Source organism: Tupaia chinensis, unplaced genomic scaffold (assembly GCF_000334495.1).
Source record: "Tupaia chinensis unplaced genomic scaffold, TupChi_1.0 Scaffold145148_1, whole genome shotgun sequence".
NCBI lineage: Eukaryota > Metazoa > Chordata > Mammalia > Scandentia > Tupaiidae > Tupaia > Tupaia belangeri.
In genome coordinates, this window is record NW_006205008.1 from 567,150 (window position 1) to 584,403 (window position 17,254).

Below are 17,254 nucleotides of genomic sequence, written 5' to 3' on the forward strand. Positions count from 1 at the left end.
TCACACTGCTATACGAGAGAACCCAGTCTATGAAAAGAAACCCAAGAAAGAAGTTAAAAAGAAGAGGTAGAATTGTCCCAAGATGTCCCTTGCCCAGAAGAAAGATCAGGTAGCCCAGAAGAAGGCAAGCTTCCTCAGAGCTCAGGAGTGGGCTGCTGAGAGCTAAACCAAACAATTTTCTATGACGTTATTCCAGATAAAGACGATAAACTTAACAAAGCAACAACAACAACAAAATTTTTTAAAATGCCTATCTCATCTTGGCACATAGAGTTATTATGAAAATCACATATAACCTATATAAAACATAATTTTAAAAGTATAAAGCACCTTTAATAGGGCTTATGAACAAAGTACAGATGTCCCTCAACTTATGATGTAGTTATGTCCTGATAAGCCCATTGAAGATTGAAAATATCTGAAGCTGAAAATGCATTTACAGGGCCAGCAGGTGGCATGGTGGTCAAGGTGCTGAACTCCCGCATGGCTGACCACGGTTCGGGTCCCAGACCTGGCGGTTTATAAATCACGCTGGGTGCCATGTTAAGTGCGTGCCCAAGTTCCCTACAGGAGACTGGTGGAGAAGGGACTGTGACATGGTCATCCCCCTGGGGGTGATTTCTCACTTTTTCTCTCTCTGTCTCATCTCTCCAGTGAGTGCACGTGCCGTGTAGCAAGAAAAACAAAACAAAAACCACCGCTCTTAAAAAAAAAAAAAAAATGCATTTACATTTAACCTACCGAACATTGTAGCTTAAGATAGCTACCTCAAATATGCTCAGAACACTTACATATAGAGGTGATGGGATAGCAAAACATAAGATTACAAGATGCAAAAACACTGGCAACACCAGATGCATGCCGTAGAGGACTAGCTGTTTACCCGTGACTGCAAGGTTGCCTGGGAACTGCAGCACACTGGCATATACTGCTAGTCAAAAGAAAAGATCAGAACTCAAAATTCAAAGTGCAGTTTCTACTAAACACATTTCACTTCCACACCACCATGAATCAGAAAATTTTAAGTCAAACCATCATAACTCAGGGACCATTTATAATACTAGAAAGGACCAAAAGGAAAAATCTATTCTTATAAAACAAATGAATTTTTTTAAAAAAATCAATAAAACAGAAAGCTCTGATTTCTAAAGGGTATGTAATTTATTACTGCTCAGAATTAATAAGCTCCTTCCTACAGAGACTTTGAACTCACCAGAGAGTACTGATTATTTCAGTCATTTCCCAGTAAGATGATAAATGTGTTCTGATAGATCCATTTGTTCCCCTATGTGTTAGTTTGACAAATGAATGCATTTCACGATGATTTGAAAGGTAGTAAATTACTTTAGACGAAGGTAATAAATTAAATAAGTAAAGTAGTCAAATGGGCTTGAGACAACGAGGAAACAGCACCATCCAAAGAAGACAGCCAGGAGTTAGCTAATGTCAGCTGCTGCTAAAGGGGACCTCTGACTCCGTATTGTCAGACTGCCTTTCACTCTTAAAAAGCTGGAAATATGGATTTTTTTAAGGTGAAATTAGTGTTTAAATGTTAAAAATTGACTCAAAAAAATCTTAAAACAACAGACAAGTCACGCAAAACACAAAGGATATTTAGCATCTGCTTTACTATCTCTACATTTGTTCTATGTAGATCCATTTCAGAAACTATCACAAAGCTAAAAAGAACTTTGGTGAGTTTTTTGTTCTGGTTGTTTTGTTTGTTTGTTTGTTTTACAATAAAGAGCAAAAGGGAGAGAGAGAGTGGGAGAATGAGGGTAATTTTTTGACAGTGAGCTAGGACCACAGGCACATGCCACCACGCCTGGCGTGTTGAGGTTGGGCAGCGAACGGAACCGAGGCCTCCAGTGCAGCCTCAGTCACCTCGCAGTGGTACCCTCCTGCTTACTTCACTGAGACTAGACCAAGATTTTAATTTTTTATCATGATTTTGTTTTATTTGCCAGAGGATGCATTCATTCCCCAGAGAGAACAAAAGCAAGAAAATACTTGCCATGGGACACAGCCACTCTGCAATCCCTTCTCCTTCATCTCTCTCCAGTTTCAGGATTGGGACACACATGCACGTATGCCTGGCGTGGTTCTCAAACCAGTGAGTACAGGACTCAAACTGCACTGATGGCCATGCAGAATTTTTTTTTTGAGAGAGATTTTTGCAAAAGGGTACATGTGCTTGCTGGAGAGACAGAGAGAGACCAAGAGACAGAAAACAAGAAATCACCCCTCCAGGGAGAATAGTCACACTGCAATCTCTTCTCCATTCTTGAGGGATTTGGGGTATGCACGTACACAGGGCCGGCCTGAGTTTTAAGCCACCAGGTCTCGGACTTAAAACTGCGATATACTACGTGGGAGTCCAGTGATGCAAACATTACACCATCTGCTGACCCCAGTCATGTGGGATTTTTTAATGTTTTAATTATATCATGATTTATATCAATGTACTCAACAAGGTTTGCTTGTTCTCATGGAAATTTTTGCCTTAATTTTGTCAAACAAGAGAAATCCTCCAGCCAATAGCAGATAGAAGGCGCTTGCAACTTTTCTTTACCAAATACCCAGGGATACCATGTCATCTCTTAAGTGTATTCATTTTTTCTTTTTTTTAGATTTTTGCCATAGGGTGTATGCATACATCAAAGCGAGAGAGACACAGAGACAGCTAGAGATAGAAAAAGTGAGAAACCATCCCCCATTGGGGGATAGCCATGCCATAATCTCTTCTCATTCAGTCTCCTCTTGGGATTTTGGGCACCTGCACACACACTGGGGTGATTTTCAAGTCATCAGGCCCAGGACTCAAACTGCAGTCAGCCATGTGGGAGCCCAAGGCCTTAACCACCATGCCGCCTGCTGATCCCAGGTGTATTCATATTTAAAAGATACATTTTGACAAAGGCACAGTTCAGAATACATGAATAATACCTCAATTAAAAAGTTTAAAAAATAATGTGTAGTCATCTAGTCATAGTTACTATGGCCATAAAACATTATAATCAAAGATCAAGTACAAGTATATTTTGAAAGACTTGCCCTATTTTCACCACTCTGACTCAAGAACAGATTTCTTTTAAAACTAAACAAATCAGACTTACATTCCTTTAAAGTCAAAAGGCCTAAGTACCATTTTAGGTAAACATTACATGTGTACAGCACATCTTTGTAGAACTAAATGACACCAGAAACGTTGATATAAATAGATTAAATCTAGTTGTTAATATCGCCAATAAAATGTGTTAAATTGACCTAACCCAGCCTATACACTTAGGTGGTAAAATCTGACCCAAAGCAGTCTCCGTATATAACTACAACCTAACTTGGTGTTCAGGCATGCTATAACCTCACCTTAAGAGTATACCTGGTGGGAACCGGCAGTTAGCGTAATGGCTATGTCGCTGGACTCCCACGTAGTCGACCGCGGTTCGTGTCCTGGACCCGGTGGCTTAAAACTCACGTCGGGCGCGTGTGTGTGCGTGCCCAAGATCCCGAGAGGAGAATGGAGGAGAAGGAACTGCGGCGTGACCATCCCCCCTGGGGGGTGATTTCTCGCTTTCTGTCTCTCTGTCTCTCTCTGTCTGTCTGGTGAGCGCACACGCCCTATAGTGAAAACCAAAAAAAAAAAAAAAAAAAAAAGAGTATACTCTGGTGAGACCAGCAGTTAGCGTAATGGCTATGTCACTGGACTCCCATGTAGGTAACCATGGTTCAAGTCCCGGACCCGGTGACTTAAACTCAGCTGGGCGTGTGCGTACGTGCCCAAAATCCCAAGAGGAGAACAGAGAAGAAGGGATTGTGGCGTGGTCATCCCCCCCCACCCCGAGGTGGGTGATTTCTCACTTTCTGTCTCTCTATCTCTCTCTGTCTTTATGGCGAGTACATGCATCCTATTACCTAGCAAAATCCTCTCAAAAAAAAAATAAAAATTAAAAAGGATATACTCTGGTGGGCTGGCTCCATGGTCTGGTGGTTAATGCAGCCAGATCCCACATGGTCAACCCTGAGGTTCAAGGCCCTGGCAGCCAAGCTATGCACATGTGTGACTATGCCCAAAATTTCCATGGATGGACAGAGGAGAAGGGACTGCAGTATGACCATTCCCCATAGGGGATGCTTCCTCTCTCTTCTGAGGCCGGCCCAAGCACCCTCTGGCAAAATTAAAAAAAAAAAAAAAGTATACTCTGGTAACCAAACAACTAAACCTTGGCCAATCACAGGCTGAAGGCTATGAAATTATGCCCAAATAAGGCAAATGCTGAACTGCAGTGCACTGCACTAGTCAGGTAATCTTTGTACACACTCTTTCTTGCCTTTTTTCTGGTTACAAATGTAATTCACCAAGTTACTGGTGGGGATGTGTTTAACCATTTTCCGTCAAAAATGCTGCCTGGTATCTAGAACCTTTTTCTTGCTCAGATACACTTTGTTAAATTTAACTAGTCTCAAGGTTTACTTTTTCCTTCCCAATAAATGTCACTACCAAAATTCAAGGGTTTTTTCTGTTTGTTTTTTGATCTTTTTTTTTTTTTTTACATTTTTCTTTTTCTTTTTTTAATGGTACCATGAGAGGAAAGGAGAGAAAACTATTTTGGACAGGGACACTCCATGCTACAAACCTCCTGCCTTACCTAGCCTTCCAGTTAGCTAGGATTATAAGTGCACAACACCCAGTCCAGCCTGTTTAGTTGTCCAAGAACTGAACGCAGGCCCACTTGGGCCCGGCCTCACACAGCGCTGCCTGCTACTTGCACCACCGTGGTTAGCCTTGCATTTTTTTTCTTAACTTACAACTACTTAATTTTAAAATGAAATCAGTCATATTACAACATTTCATTTAAAAATAAAAAAGAAAGAAACCTTTATATTTATCTTACTTTTAAAACTGGCTGCAGAGTTTTCCAAAAAAATACCAATTCATCAAAATACTTATAATCAAACAAAAATTAGCTTGGCCAAGCTTTTCAGTGTAATGACTAAGAAACCTAGTGGTACTGGTCAGAATCAGAAATATTATATTCTTCTAGGTGCCGAATACTGCAGAAAATGCTTCATAAATAAAACGAATGCCACTGTATCACTAATACAGGGTGACTTTCAAGCCCAATTTTTATTAGAGAAACACAGCTAACAGCTTCAAACAAAAGCAGAAATTAGACAGCGCTAAGTCTATATTCTCTACAGCCTTTTATTATAAACTGTAACTCTCCAGGTAGGCTAAGGAATCCTAACAATCCTTGACACATTAGGTTCTTCTGGGTACCCCAAGTTCAGAACACTAGGGTTAAATCCAGTGATTCCTTCGAACAAATTTAAATCTTATAATCAATCAGAATATATCATTTGCAGACATTGTATATACCACTACACTAGGAATTATAAAACGACACCAAATCATCTAGGATCCTTTTGATTTTCTAGTAACTGAAAACTCAACTCTATTCAAGACAAGTTCAGTTACATTAGAGTAACTTTTTTTTTTTTTTTTTTTTAAGGAGAGAGAAAGCACGTGGGTGGCGGAGAGATGGATGTGCCTTTGACAGGGTCTCTCCATGTGGCAATCCTCCTGCCTTGGCACCTTTTAGCTAGGACCAGAGGCACGTGTCACCATGTCCAGCCTATCCAGGTCGGGTCAGAAACACAACTTAGGCCTCCCTAGTGGCCCCAGCCTCACCCAGAGGCACCCTCCCACTTGTGCCGATACGATTGGGCCTGTAGTAACTATTTTTCTCAGACTGTATGCCCACTATGTATTGCAGAGGTGGAGATGGGTCCAGATGACAGATGTTCTGACATCTCAACACCTGGCCGCCACAATCACCAGTGCGAGAATGTCAGTCCGAGGTCATGTGCCTGCTACTAAGCGTACCTAGAAGTAACCTGTTTAAAAACTACTGGCTATACCTATCATACGGCCCTATCCGGCTGTCAGTGAGCTGGGAAACGTGGGGAGGATATAGATACTTAGCAGTAAATGTCTCTGACACACCAATCGAAGCTGGCTCAAACAATAAAGGGGATTTGTGGATTGAAGAAACTGGTAAGCCAGAGATAGGGCAGACTTCTTAGAGGATTCATCTCTCCATCTTGCTCCTTCATAACCAATGACTGTCACCAAGCAAGACAATAGTCAAGACTGCTCTAAACCAGTCGGGTTTAGCCGGTGTTTCCCCCCAGCCTTTACAGTGTTAGCTACCGACAGAAAATCTGGGCCCTGTTAGAAAAGAGAAGGAAAGAAAGAATGCTGGGTGAGCGCCCAACAAAGGTAAACACTTATGCAATAAAGAACATGTTGGGACCAGCAGATGGTGTAATGGTTATGTCACCAGACTCCCACATACTCAACTGCGGCTCAAGTCCCAGACCCAGTGGTTTAAAACTCATGCCAGGCACACATGCATGCCTGCCCCAAACCCTGAGAAGATAATGCAAGAGAAGGGATTATGGTATGGCCATTCCCCCTGGGCGTGATTTCTCACACATGCCCTATAAGCAAAAATCTCTCTTAAAAAAAGAAAAAGAAAAAGAAGAACATGCATACCCTGAAGAAGCTGACCAAGGGTTGAGGAAATAAAGCATTCTCACACAAAACAACTGCATGAATTACAGCGCATAAGCAGAGAAGAAAACTCATTTTTCATAACCAAGAATGACTGCCAAAGAATCAAGGGTCAGTAAGGAAAGCCATGAGTACAACACATTAAAGTACAAAGAGAGTCAGAAAGATCGGGTAAAGACAAAGTACAAGAGGGGCCGGTAGGTGGGATGGTGGTTGAGGGCACTGGACTCCCACAGCCAACCACAGTTCAAGTTCTGGACCTGGAAGCTTGCTTTTTTGCTTTCTCTCTCTGTCTCTCACACACACACTCTGTCCTTCTCTGGTCAAATTAAAATAAATAAATAAAGTTAAATGTAATGATTCTTTAAAGAATTATTTTATTTAACTTTATTTAACCTTATTTATTTTTCATTTGACCAGAGAAGAACAGAGAGAGAGGGAAAGTGAGAAAGCAAGCTGCCAGGTCCGGGACTTGAACTATAGTCAAACATGTGAGAGTCCAGCGCCCTTACCCATCACACCACCTGCTGGCCCTGTAACGATTTTTTTTTAGAAAAAGAAAAAAGACTAAGTAAGAGAGGCCTTATAATACAAATGCTTTAAAACAACAACAGCAGAAACCAAAGGATAATGAAAGAAACCATTCCCAAAAAAAGTGTTGGGCAACACTAACAGCACCTCTTAAACAATTCTGCACCTTCAAACTGACCAGGTAATAGATTACAGAACCAAACACATATCTTTTTTGTTTGTTTTAACATTTATTTATTTGTTGTGATTTTTCAAGCCGTTGGGTCCAGGACTTGAACCACAATTAGCCATGTGGGAATCCAGCCCGTTAACCACCACACCATCTGCAGGTCCCCCCCAAATGCATAATTCTTAAATAAAGTCTGCTCTGAATTATTTTGTGTGTGTCTGAAAAACAGCAGCCTTAAACTGTCTTATGGGTAGTCACCAGAGTACCAGACCCCAGATCTGATTCCACTAAACTAGGTTAAATTTACATAAAATGTTTATACCACATACACATTCTGTATTACAAAATCAGCCCTGGGCCTCTAGAGGAACATGCAAAAACAAGTTCCAGAAATTTGGAAAATAAAAAACATGAGTAAGAAGTAATGAGAAATATAGTCAGATGTAAAGTCAGGTCATCTGGGGGCCCTGTCCACTGGAACTGTAAGGCTGACCAGCCCCAACCCTTTCCTCTTCCTCTCTCATACTCCCTAACCTCTTTTCCCAGGGTACCTGCACTGTTTCTAATTTCCAAAGGCCTGGGAAGGAGAAAGGAAATATAAAGCCCAACTCATCACTTTACAAAAGCCTGACATATTCTCACCAAAACCTGCTTTTCGTCATACAGAAATGGCAGTAATCCCAGGTTTTACTTTCGCAATTCGAGAAAATAAATAGGCTAAATATTCTCAACTGCTCACTCTTTCTCCAGGAAGTTGGAAACAAAGATGATGGATTGGTCTGAGTCCAATCAAGGAAAAAAAAAAAAAAAAAAAAAAAAACTCACATAGTACATTGGATAAGGGAAGTCGAACGCAAAGAATTATTCACTCTAACGGGATTGGCATAACGAAGAACTGGCTGCTTAGAAGAGAATGCTAACGGGTATAGGCGCACCTCTACCCATAGGGCTGAGACAGTGGGCCCACAGAACTGCGCCCTGTTTTCCCTAGGAATGAGATCCAGATCTTTTTGGAGCAGGCGCAGCCATGGCAGAGCGCCATGTAGGCACTATACCCTTAAAACTTGCTGGAAAACCGCCTTTGGTAACTTGCCAGAAACTCACCCTCTAAAGGGTGTTAGGAAAAGCTGCTCTTAGGGAGGTGTCCCACCAGAGGCACCCAGTTACAAAGTGTCGCCTGAGGGGGATGCTGCTGAGGCATACGGTCAACCGATGGGCGTCGTTGACCACCGTACACTACAGGAGCCTGCGTTGCGGAAGCGGTAAACAGCAGTAGCCGGGGCTACAGAAGCGCACACCCCAGGGCCGCGGCGCTGGGGAAGCCGCACACGCCTGGGAGCAGGTGCTAGACAAGTTGCACAAGGCCACGGGAGCCAGCGCTGGAGAAGCCGCACGCGCCTGGGACCAAGCCTTGGAGAAGCCGCACACGCCCGGGAGCAGGTGCTGGAGGGCCGCACGCGCCTGGGAGACCGCGCCGGAGATGCGCACACGCCCGGGAACAGGTGCTGAGACAGCGCACATGCCTGGAAGGCTGCTCTGGGAAAGCTCCACACACTAAGGAGCCAGCGCTGGCAAAGCCGCGCGCATGCGTAGTCAGGCATGTGTGAGCCTGCGCTGCAGAAGCCGCGCACGCGCGGGAGAGTCTGCACCAAAGAAGCGGAGAAGCATATACATGCGCTAGAGTTGAGCTGGAGCTGGCCAAAGACACGAACACGTTCACACATGTGCGTGCATGTGTGCGCACATACGCCACACAAGTACATAGGAGGCAGCGCTGGAGAAATTGGATTTGTACTTTAAAATCTCATAAAGAAAAATCTAGGGACAGATGATTTTATGGGTGAATTTTATAAAATGGTTAAGTTAGAAATAATACCAATCCCTCAAAAATTCTGAAAAAATAGAGAGGAAAAACTTCCCAACTACTTCGAAAATGCCACTATTTTAATACCAGAACCAAAGATCACGAGGGAAAAAATTAATCAACATTCCTCATGAACATAGACACAAAATCCTAAACAAAACTATTGAATGAAGTCCAGCAATACATAAAAAGGATTATATAACATGACCAAGTGAGAGTTCTCTCAGGATTGCAAGATTAGTGTAACATTCACAAATCAATTAATGTAATAAATCATACTAAAAGAATGAAGGAATAAAACTACATGGTCATCTCAATATAAATAGAACAGCTACACTCCCAACATTTGTTCACTACAAGAATTCTCAACAATCCAGTAAAAGAAGGAAAGTCCTTCAACCTCGTGAAGAGTCTTTATGAAAAACATACGTGCTAACATCATACCTAACAGTAAAAGATTAAAAGCTTTCTCCCTAGGATCAGGAAGAATTCAAGAATGTCCAGTCTCTCCACTTCTATTCAGCAAGTATTAGAGGTGCTAAGCAGTACAATCAGCAAAAAAAATAAATAAGCAAATAAAAAGAAATTAAAAGCATCCAAGTGGAAAGAAACACTCTTTATTCACCGATGACACATGGTGTATGTAGAAAACTATGGATTACACACCAAAAAACCTGATGGAAGTAATAAAGTTCATCAAGGTTGCAATATAGGAAAACCAATTCTATTTTTATATACTGCCAATAAGCAATCCAATAGTTGGAAATTTTAAAAAAAAATTCTATTCACAATAGCATCAACATTGAAACACTTCAAAATAAATTTAACGAAAGAAGGGCAAAATTTGTACACTATTACTAAATACTGATGAAAGAAATTAAAGAGCTAAATAAGGGGCCAGCAGGTGGCAAAGAGGTTAGGCTGCTGGATCCCAAATGGCTGACTGCACGGTTCAAGTCCTGGATCGGCAAATTGAGATTCATGTTGGGTGCACGTGTGCACTTCCAAAATCCTGAGAGGAGAATGAAGAGGGGATTGCAGTATGGCCATATCCCTCAAAAGTGATTTCTTACTCCCTCCTCCCCAGCCCAGGAGCGTAGACACCCTATAGCAAAATCTAAAAAAAAAAAAAAAAAAGAAAACAGAAGTTTTGTTACCGAACTCAAATCAAGTTCGCTAGCCAAAGTGTTGTAAAACCAAGCGATAGGCACATGGTGTGATGAAGGAAAGTCCAGCTTTACTGCAAAGCACAAAGCAAGGAGAGAGGGCAGCTCATGCTGAAAAGACCCAGTCTCCCCGCGATGTTCCCCACATGCATTTTTAAGGACAAAAATTGGGGGAGAGGTCCCAGGTGCATGATCATTTCAGTGACTGGTTCAAGAGGGCGTGATCATCTCATGGGCATTCTTGATTGGTGAGGCCTTAGACAATCAAATTCCTCTTCAGGTGTCTGGAACCCTTCAGCCTGGAGTCTCTGAGCTCACAACCAGCAGTTTCCAGCCTACAGAACATCTTACATATTGAAATGAAAACCTTCTTTAAGTGAGAGTTTTAGAGGTCAAATGGCCCTCACTCATGGTCCATGTTGGTCATTATCATGACCAAAGTCTGAAGACTTACTCCTTACTCTGGGCCATTACAATGCAAATGGACTGTATATTTCAGGAACCCTAGAAAATACATTAGGGCGTTCTTGCTCGGTTTCAGTTTCAGGATATGATGATACAGCAATTCTACCCCAGCATCTAACAGATAAAATGCAGTTCCTACCAAAATCCACCACAGTGGGTGCTTTAGTTTTTGGGTTTTTGTTTTTGTCTTTGTTTTTTTTTTTTTTAATAAGCTGGTACTAGCATTTACATGAAAATGTAAGGAACCCAGAATAGCTAAAACAAATTAAAAAAACAAACAAAACAAGAAAACCATTAGATGACTTATACTACCTAATTTCAAGACTTATTGTAAGTACAAGATAGTATGTAAGTAATCAAGACAGTATGGGGAGTAGAAGTTGGTGTAATGGCTATGTCGCCAGACTCCTATGTGGTCAACCGCGGTTCAAGTCCCAGACCCAGTGGCTTAAACTCATGCTGGGCGCCTGTGCGTAAGTACCCAAGATCCTGAGAGGAGAATGAAGAAGAGATTGTGATGTGGCCATCCTCCTAGGGGGTGATTTCTCACTTTCTGTCTCCCTCTCTTTCTGGCAAGCACACACGCACTACAGCAAAAACCTCTTAAAAAAAAAAAAAAACCTTATGATGCTGATGTAAGAATAGGCATACAGGAACTGGCAGATCTGGCAGCTTGCCTTCTCACTTTCCTTTTCTCTCTCTCTCTTTGGTCAAATTGAAAAATAGTAATAATAAATAAAATTAAATAATTCTCTTTAAAAAAAAAAAATTAGGCATACAGATCACCAAAACAGAAATGAGACGCTAGAAATAGACCTTTATGCTATGGTCAACTCATTTATTTTATTACACGAGTAAGAGAGGCAGAGAGAAAGATAGCACAACACCCTCCGCAGGGTCTAACACACAGTCACCCTACCCTCAGCCAGCCTAGATCACGGACACATGCCTACCTGTCATCCCCAGAGAGGTCTCTGGCCACGAACCAGCAACCTTCTCGTGTGAGTCAGCATCACAAAGTATCATACTGTACTGCTACACCACCATCCGGCCCCTGAGCTCATTTTTGACAAGGGTGTCAAGGCCATTAAATAGGGAAAGTACAGGTTTTTTTCAACAAATGGTGGGACAACTGGATATCCTCATATGAAAAGATCAATTGGTACTTTTTTTATGAGACCTATATCATATGCAAAAATAACTATTGAACATAGACTTCAAGTATGATCCCCCAACAATTAAAAAACTAGACTTCCTCAAAATTAAAATCATGTGTTCCAAAAGATAGTCTTGAAGGCCCAGCAGGTGGCATGGAGGTTAAGGTGCTGGATCTCAAATGGCCAATTACACAGTCTGCATCTCAGACCCCGTGGCTTGAAAATCATGCTGGATGCCTGTACACACGTGTCCAAAATCCCAAGAGAAGACTGGAGGAGGGACTGTGACCTGGCCAACCCCCTAGGGATGATTTCTCACTTTCCCCTTCTCTCCCTCTCTCTGGCAAGCACACACACCGTATAGCCAAAATAAAAATAAAAATAAATAAAAAAATAACGATACCCTTGAGAAGATGAAAAGACAATAGATTTGGAGAAATTTCTTGCAAAACACTTATCTCATAATGGACGTGTATCCAGAATATGGAAAAATTACTTGCAACAATTCCAAAAGTTTACTGAATTTACTAAAAATGAATTCGTTGTTTAGAAAAATAGTATATAGCTTCAAAAGGCAGTTTTCATATGAACTCTGCCTTCTTGTAACTAGAGAAAAGTATCAGCAATGCCTTATCAAGGAAGTTTATAGGTTCTCCTGTAAGGGGGGGGTCTTACCAGGAATATGATTTTTACATACCCAGCAGTTTATCCAGGGCCTAACAGAACAGCCCAGATAACTTTACAAGGTCCTTCCCACTCCAAGTCAAAACAATCAATCAGAAAATGTTGTTTGATATTTAGTAAAAATAAAATGCTCAAGATTTACAATGTCATCTGAGCTTTTCTTCTTTTTTTAATTAAAAACTGTAATTAAAACTACAAATTCGATAAACTCCTCTAGGTGTTCTTTCATATTACAGTCAGTCATTCAGGATCCATAAACAGGAAGAGAAAATACACATATCTCAGCCTAAAATACTGATTTAAAAAACCATCTGGTACTGACTGCTAGCCTAATTTGTGGCTTTATCACTACCAACTTGGAACTAACATTCACGTGAGATTCCTCTGATTTTTTCTGAGGCCTCGATAATCAATCCAGCTTTTGACTAGCTAGGCTGGCCTCCTTGTGGCTGGTTTTCATAAATATAAAATTTGTATAATTGTTACTGGAACTACTTGCTAAAATATGGAACTGGTTAGAAATACTATTTATTTAAAAACGTACATGCATTTCCATACATGCAACATCATCCTCCACACCCAGCCAACTTTCATTACCAGACAGAACAAAATTACCAATATAAAGTTTGTCTCTTTTCTAAAGCTTTAGTAAATGTTTTCAAGACATCAAGAGGCATGACTGAATAATGAAAAAATGATTTAAAATGTCTAACATACAAAAATGTAACTAGTATGATTAGTCCAATTCTGAAGAAGTAAGGTCTTTTACTCCCAGGAAAGAGGTAAACAAGGCCCCTTACAGAATTTAGAAAACGAATTCTTTCTTGATACTGTCTTTGTTGTACTTGTGTATGAGTAAGGTATATGAGGGCTTTTCCCACGTGAACCTATTCTGCAACATTACCTTACATTCAAACATCAATTGAATTTAGGTTTAACCGATAAAATCACAATGAAAATGCACTCTATCAAAGCTCATGTAACATCCCTACACATGGTATGAATTCTATCATTTGTAACAACCTTCCTCCCCTCTTGAGCGGAGTAGTGAGAAAATGTTCTGAGCAGCGTATCACTGAAGGTGAGTGACATCCATAATTAGTTGCAGTTGGGTGGCCCAAAAGTGTTTGGCTCACTTGCTAAACTGTAAGCCAATCACATTAAAGTTTGGATGCATTAAATAAGACATAGGTTAGAATAAAACCAGGACCCCAAGAGCTTTCCAACAGTTTCAGATTGGAACAAAAATCCGGGCACATACAGGTCTTTTGCTGGAAAATTCCTTGGCCTCTCTCCTTAAGGTTCTCATCCCAAACTTCTTATGTTTCAAAAACTCAACATCTTTTCCCTCCTCCGGAGTGCTAGCCTATACACAGGATTATAGAGGGTTCACGGTTGTAAACGCGCTCCCCTAAAAAACTATAAACGAGCAAGCCAACAAACATCCCCCCCCCCTCGAAAAATCTCAAGGGCTTTGAACTCAATTTGGCCGGACACTCCAAAAGAGTTGTGGGGGCACGATCGCCCATAAGAAGCCCCCTCCGGTCCCGGTAAGAAAGGCACAGGGCGGGAGGGACAACAGCCGCGCCCCGGGCTCCTCTAATTGGGCCTCGCCCCCACCGGGTGCCCTGGAGGGGCTTGCGGGAGTGGGAGGCTGGGGGTGGAGAAGAGACTAGCTGCAGAGGGCAACGGGTTAAAAGAAGTGAGCTTTTCAAAGCTCCCAGGGATCCGAGGCAAAGAAGTTCACCTTTGCTCCTCTCCTTTGAAGAAGACATAGCTGCCTGCGTTTAAGGAACAAAAAGAACCAAAACGCCAACTCCCAGCTCCCATCACTCTGGGGGTTCCTTTCCGCGTGACCCCACCGCCGGCTCCACCCCTAGATCGCCCCGCCCCCCAGCCACGCCCTCGAATTCAGCCACGCCTCCTCGCAGGCCACGCCCCTGAGCTGGCGCCACCCGATGCTGCTTCCCACCTCCCCTCTTCAGCCCTTGCAGCCGGCTGGGGCCCCGCTCACCCACCTCGCGGCGTGGAGGCCACGGCCATTCTCGCGAGTCTTCCGTCGGCCCCCGGCCCGCCCTTAGCGCCCCCAGCTGACGTGTCGGTCAGACCCCCATGGAAAGCTGCCGCCCTCGCTTGGTCCTGCGGCCTCTCTCTTACCGGGTGGTCCTCGCCAGCGCTGCTTCAGCAGTTTAGACAGTGGCAGAAAGGAAGCCACCGCCCGGGTTCTGTGGCTTGAAAAGTTGGCCTCACTTCGTATTGGCCTTTTGTTTCGACTTTTTGGAATTTTCCCGCGGTCGTTCGGCAGCGGAGCCGCGCGCGCGCACGTGCCCGCAGTGCATCCTCGGGCCTGGCGATGGCGGGGCCTGTCGCGCTGGGATTCCGCCGTGGCCTGTGTGTGTTCCCCGCTCTTTTCCGGAAGGCTCTCGGGCGACGAGGACCCGGGAAACAAGTCCCGGGGTTTTCAATCCGGCTATTGCCCGTCTAACATTCTGTTCAAGATGTGAACTAAGAATCAGCCCTGCAGTGTAGCCGAGGCTTCGTAAAGGGGTGAAACCTCTAAGCACAGCCTGGGATGTGATATTCCTAACTGGTCTCAACAGCAACAGAAAGGCATGCTTCCTCCGTTAACGATCCCCCAGGGCGCCAAATCAGTTCCATACAGTTTGGATTCGGGGTTCACATCAGTTCAATGCTGTATTTAAGCCACTTACATAAATAGAAAGCAGCATTTCCGTTCATGTCAATGGTATTAGCCTGTCTGGGTAGTTTTACTTTTTTGAACCATTGAACCTGGTAATACTGAAGGTTTTTCATAAATGTTGGAGCTGTTTAAAAAGAGAGAAAGAAAAAAAAGTACCAAGAATCTGGGCCTAAAACTTTTTAAATTTCTTAAGTCAACGTCTCACAATCATAAAATTACGATTTCACATGTGTTTGCAAAGAAAGCTTATCTACCAGTCAGTGTATGCATGTAGTAAAAACAGCTCAATTACTGAAACACTTCCAACTATTAGGATGAAGGAATATCAAATTTACCAAAGAATACATGTAATTCAGTGATAAAGTAATTTGCCAAAATTAAGCAGCATTTAAATGATAAAGTTACTGTGGGGGATAGTGGCAGTAACAATTTTTTTAAAATTAAAGGGAAGTATCACAGGAACCTGATCCAGAGTTTGAGACAAAGTTGGCAGAATCTGCAACTATATGTGGGGGTCTTTTTTTTTGGAGAGGTTTTTGCTATAGGGCGCCTGCGCTCGCCAGACAGAGAGAGAGACAGAGAGACAGAAAGTGAGAAATCACCCCCCCAGGGGGGATGGCCACACTGCAATCCCTTCCCTTCTCCATTCTCCTCTAGGGATCTTGGGCACGCACGCACATGCGCCTGGCGTGAGTTTAAGCCACTGGGTCCCGGACTCCGTGGTTGACTACGTGGGAGTCCAGCGACATAGCCATTACGCTAACTGCTGGTCCCTGTGGGGGTCTTTAAAAAGCTCATGGAGGGCCCAGTAGTGGCATGGCTCTGGATACCCACATGGATGACCATGGTCAAGACCGCAGTTCCAGAGCTGGACCTGGCAGTTTGCTTTGTTGCTTTCCCTTTCTCTCCCTCTCTCTCTCTGGTCAAGTTTAAAAATAATAATAACAAATAGAAATCAATAAATAATAATTCTTTTAAAAGTCTGTGGAATTACCTATCATAAAAAAGCTATGCATGAGTTTTGAAACTTTGCACCAAATAAATTTATATTTTATTTTTACATTTCCACAGACTTCTGAAGTGACTTGAGTATTAAGAGCAAATATTTAAATCCATTCTTGAAACAAATTTTTTGAAGTACCTTCACTGTTAAAGAATTAGGTATTTAAATCCACTCTTGAAACAATTCCCTGCTAATGAAAAAGGCCTGTGCTTTTTCATGTGTGCATATTTTGATGTGGGTGAATTGATAGCAGGTCCTATGTAGACATAGACATGCTTGAGTGGCACCCCTCAGTAGCACCTTGGCCATAAGAAAGTCCGGTCTGTGGTATCAAATCATAAGTGAGTTAATGTTTAAGTCCTTATTTACCAGCAAGGAAAGCAATTAAACCATTTTTTTAGAGCAAATGTCTATTTTGATACTCAAATCCCTTTGCATATTTGTTGAAAAGTCATTTTATTGTTTGTAATTTTTTTAAGAGAGGTTTTTTTACTATAGGACATGTATAGTTGCCAAAGAGACAGACAGAAAGCTAGAAATCACCCCCCCTCCCAGAGGAGATGGTCATGCCACAATCCCTTCTCCTCCATTCTCCTCTTGAGATCTCGGGCACACATGCACACACACCCAGCGTGAGTTTGAAGCCACTGGATCTGGGACTCAAACTATGGTTGACTATGTGGAAGTCCAGCAACGTAACCATTACACCGTCTGTTAGGTCCTTAACCAAAACGCCAACTCCCAGCTCCCATCACTCTGGGGGGTCCTTTCCGCGTGACACCACCGCCGGCTCCACCCCTAGATCGCCCCGCCCCCAACCACGCCCTCGAATTCAGACACGCCTCCTCGCAGGCCACGCCCCTGAGCTGGCGCCACCCGATGCTGCTTCCCACCTCCCCTCTTCAGCCCTTGCAGCCGGCTGGGGCCCCCCCTGCCCCCC

The 17,254-nt window shown here is 42.8% G+C and overlaps 1 protein-coding gene across 1 annotated transcript in view; it reads right to left on the minus strand.

Moving 5' to 3' along the window:
- Nucleotides 1-14,935, minus strand: part of FANCC (FA complementation group C) — a 293,240-nt gene extending 278,305 nt beyond the window's left edge. The window contains exon 1 of the mRNA XM_014583931.2: nucleotides 14,768-14,935. The gene's annotated coding sequence lies outside the window, so the exon portion shown is untranslated. The remainder of the gene's footprint in view (nucleotides 1-14,767) is intronic.
- Nucleotides 14,936-17,254: the final 2,319 nt, after the last annotated feature.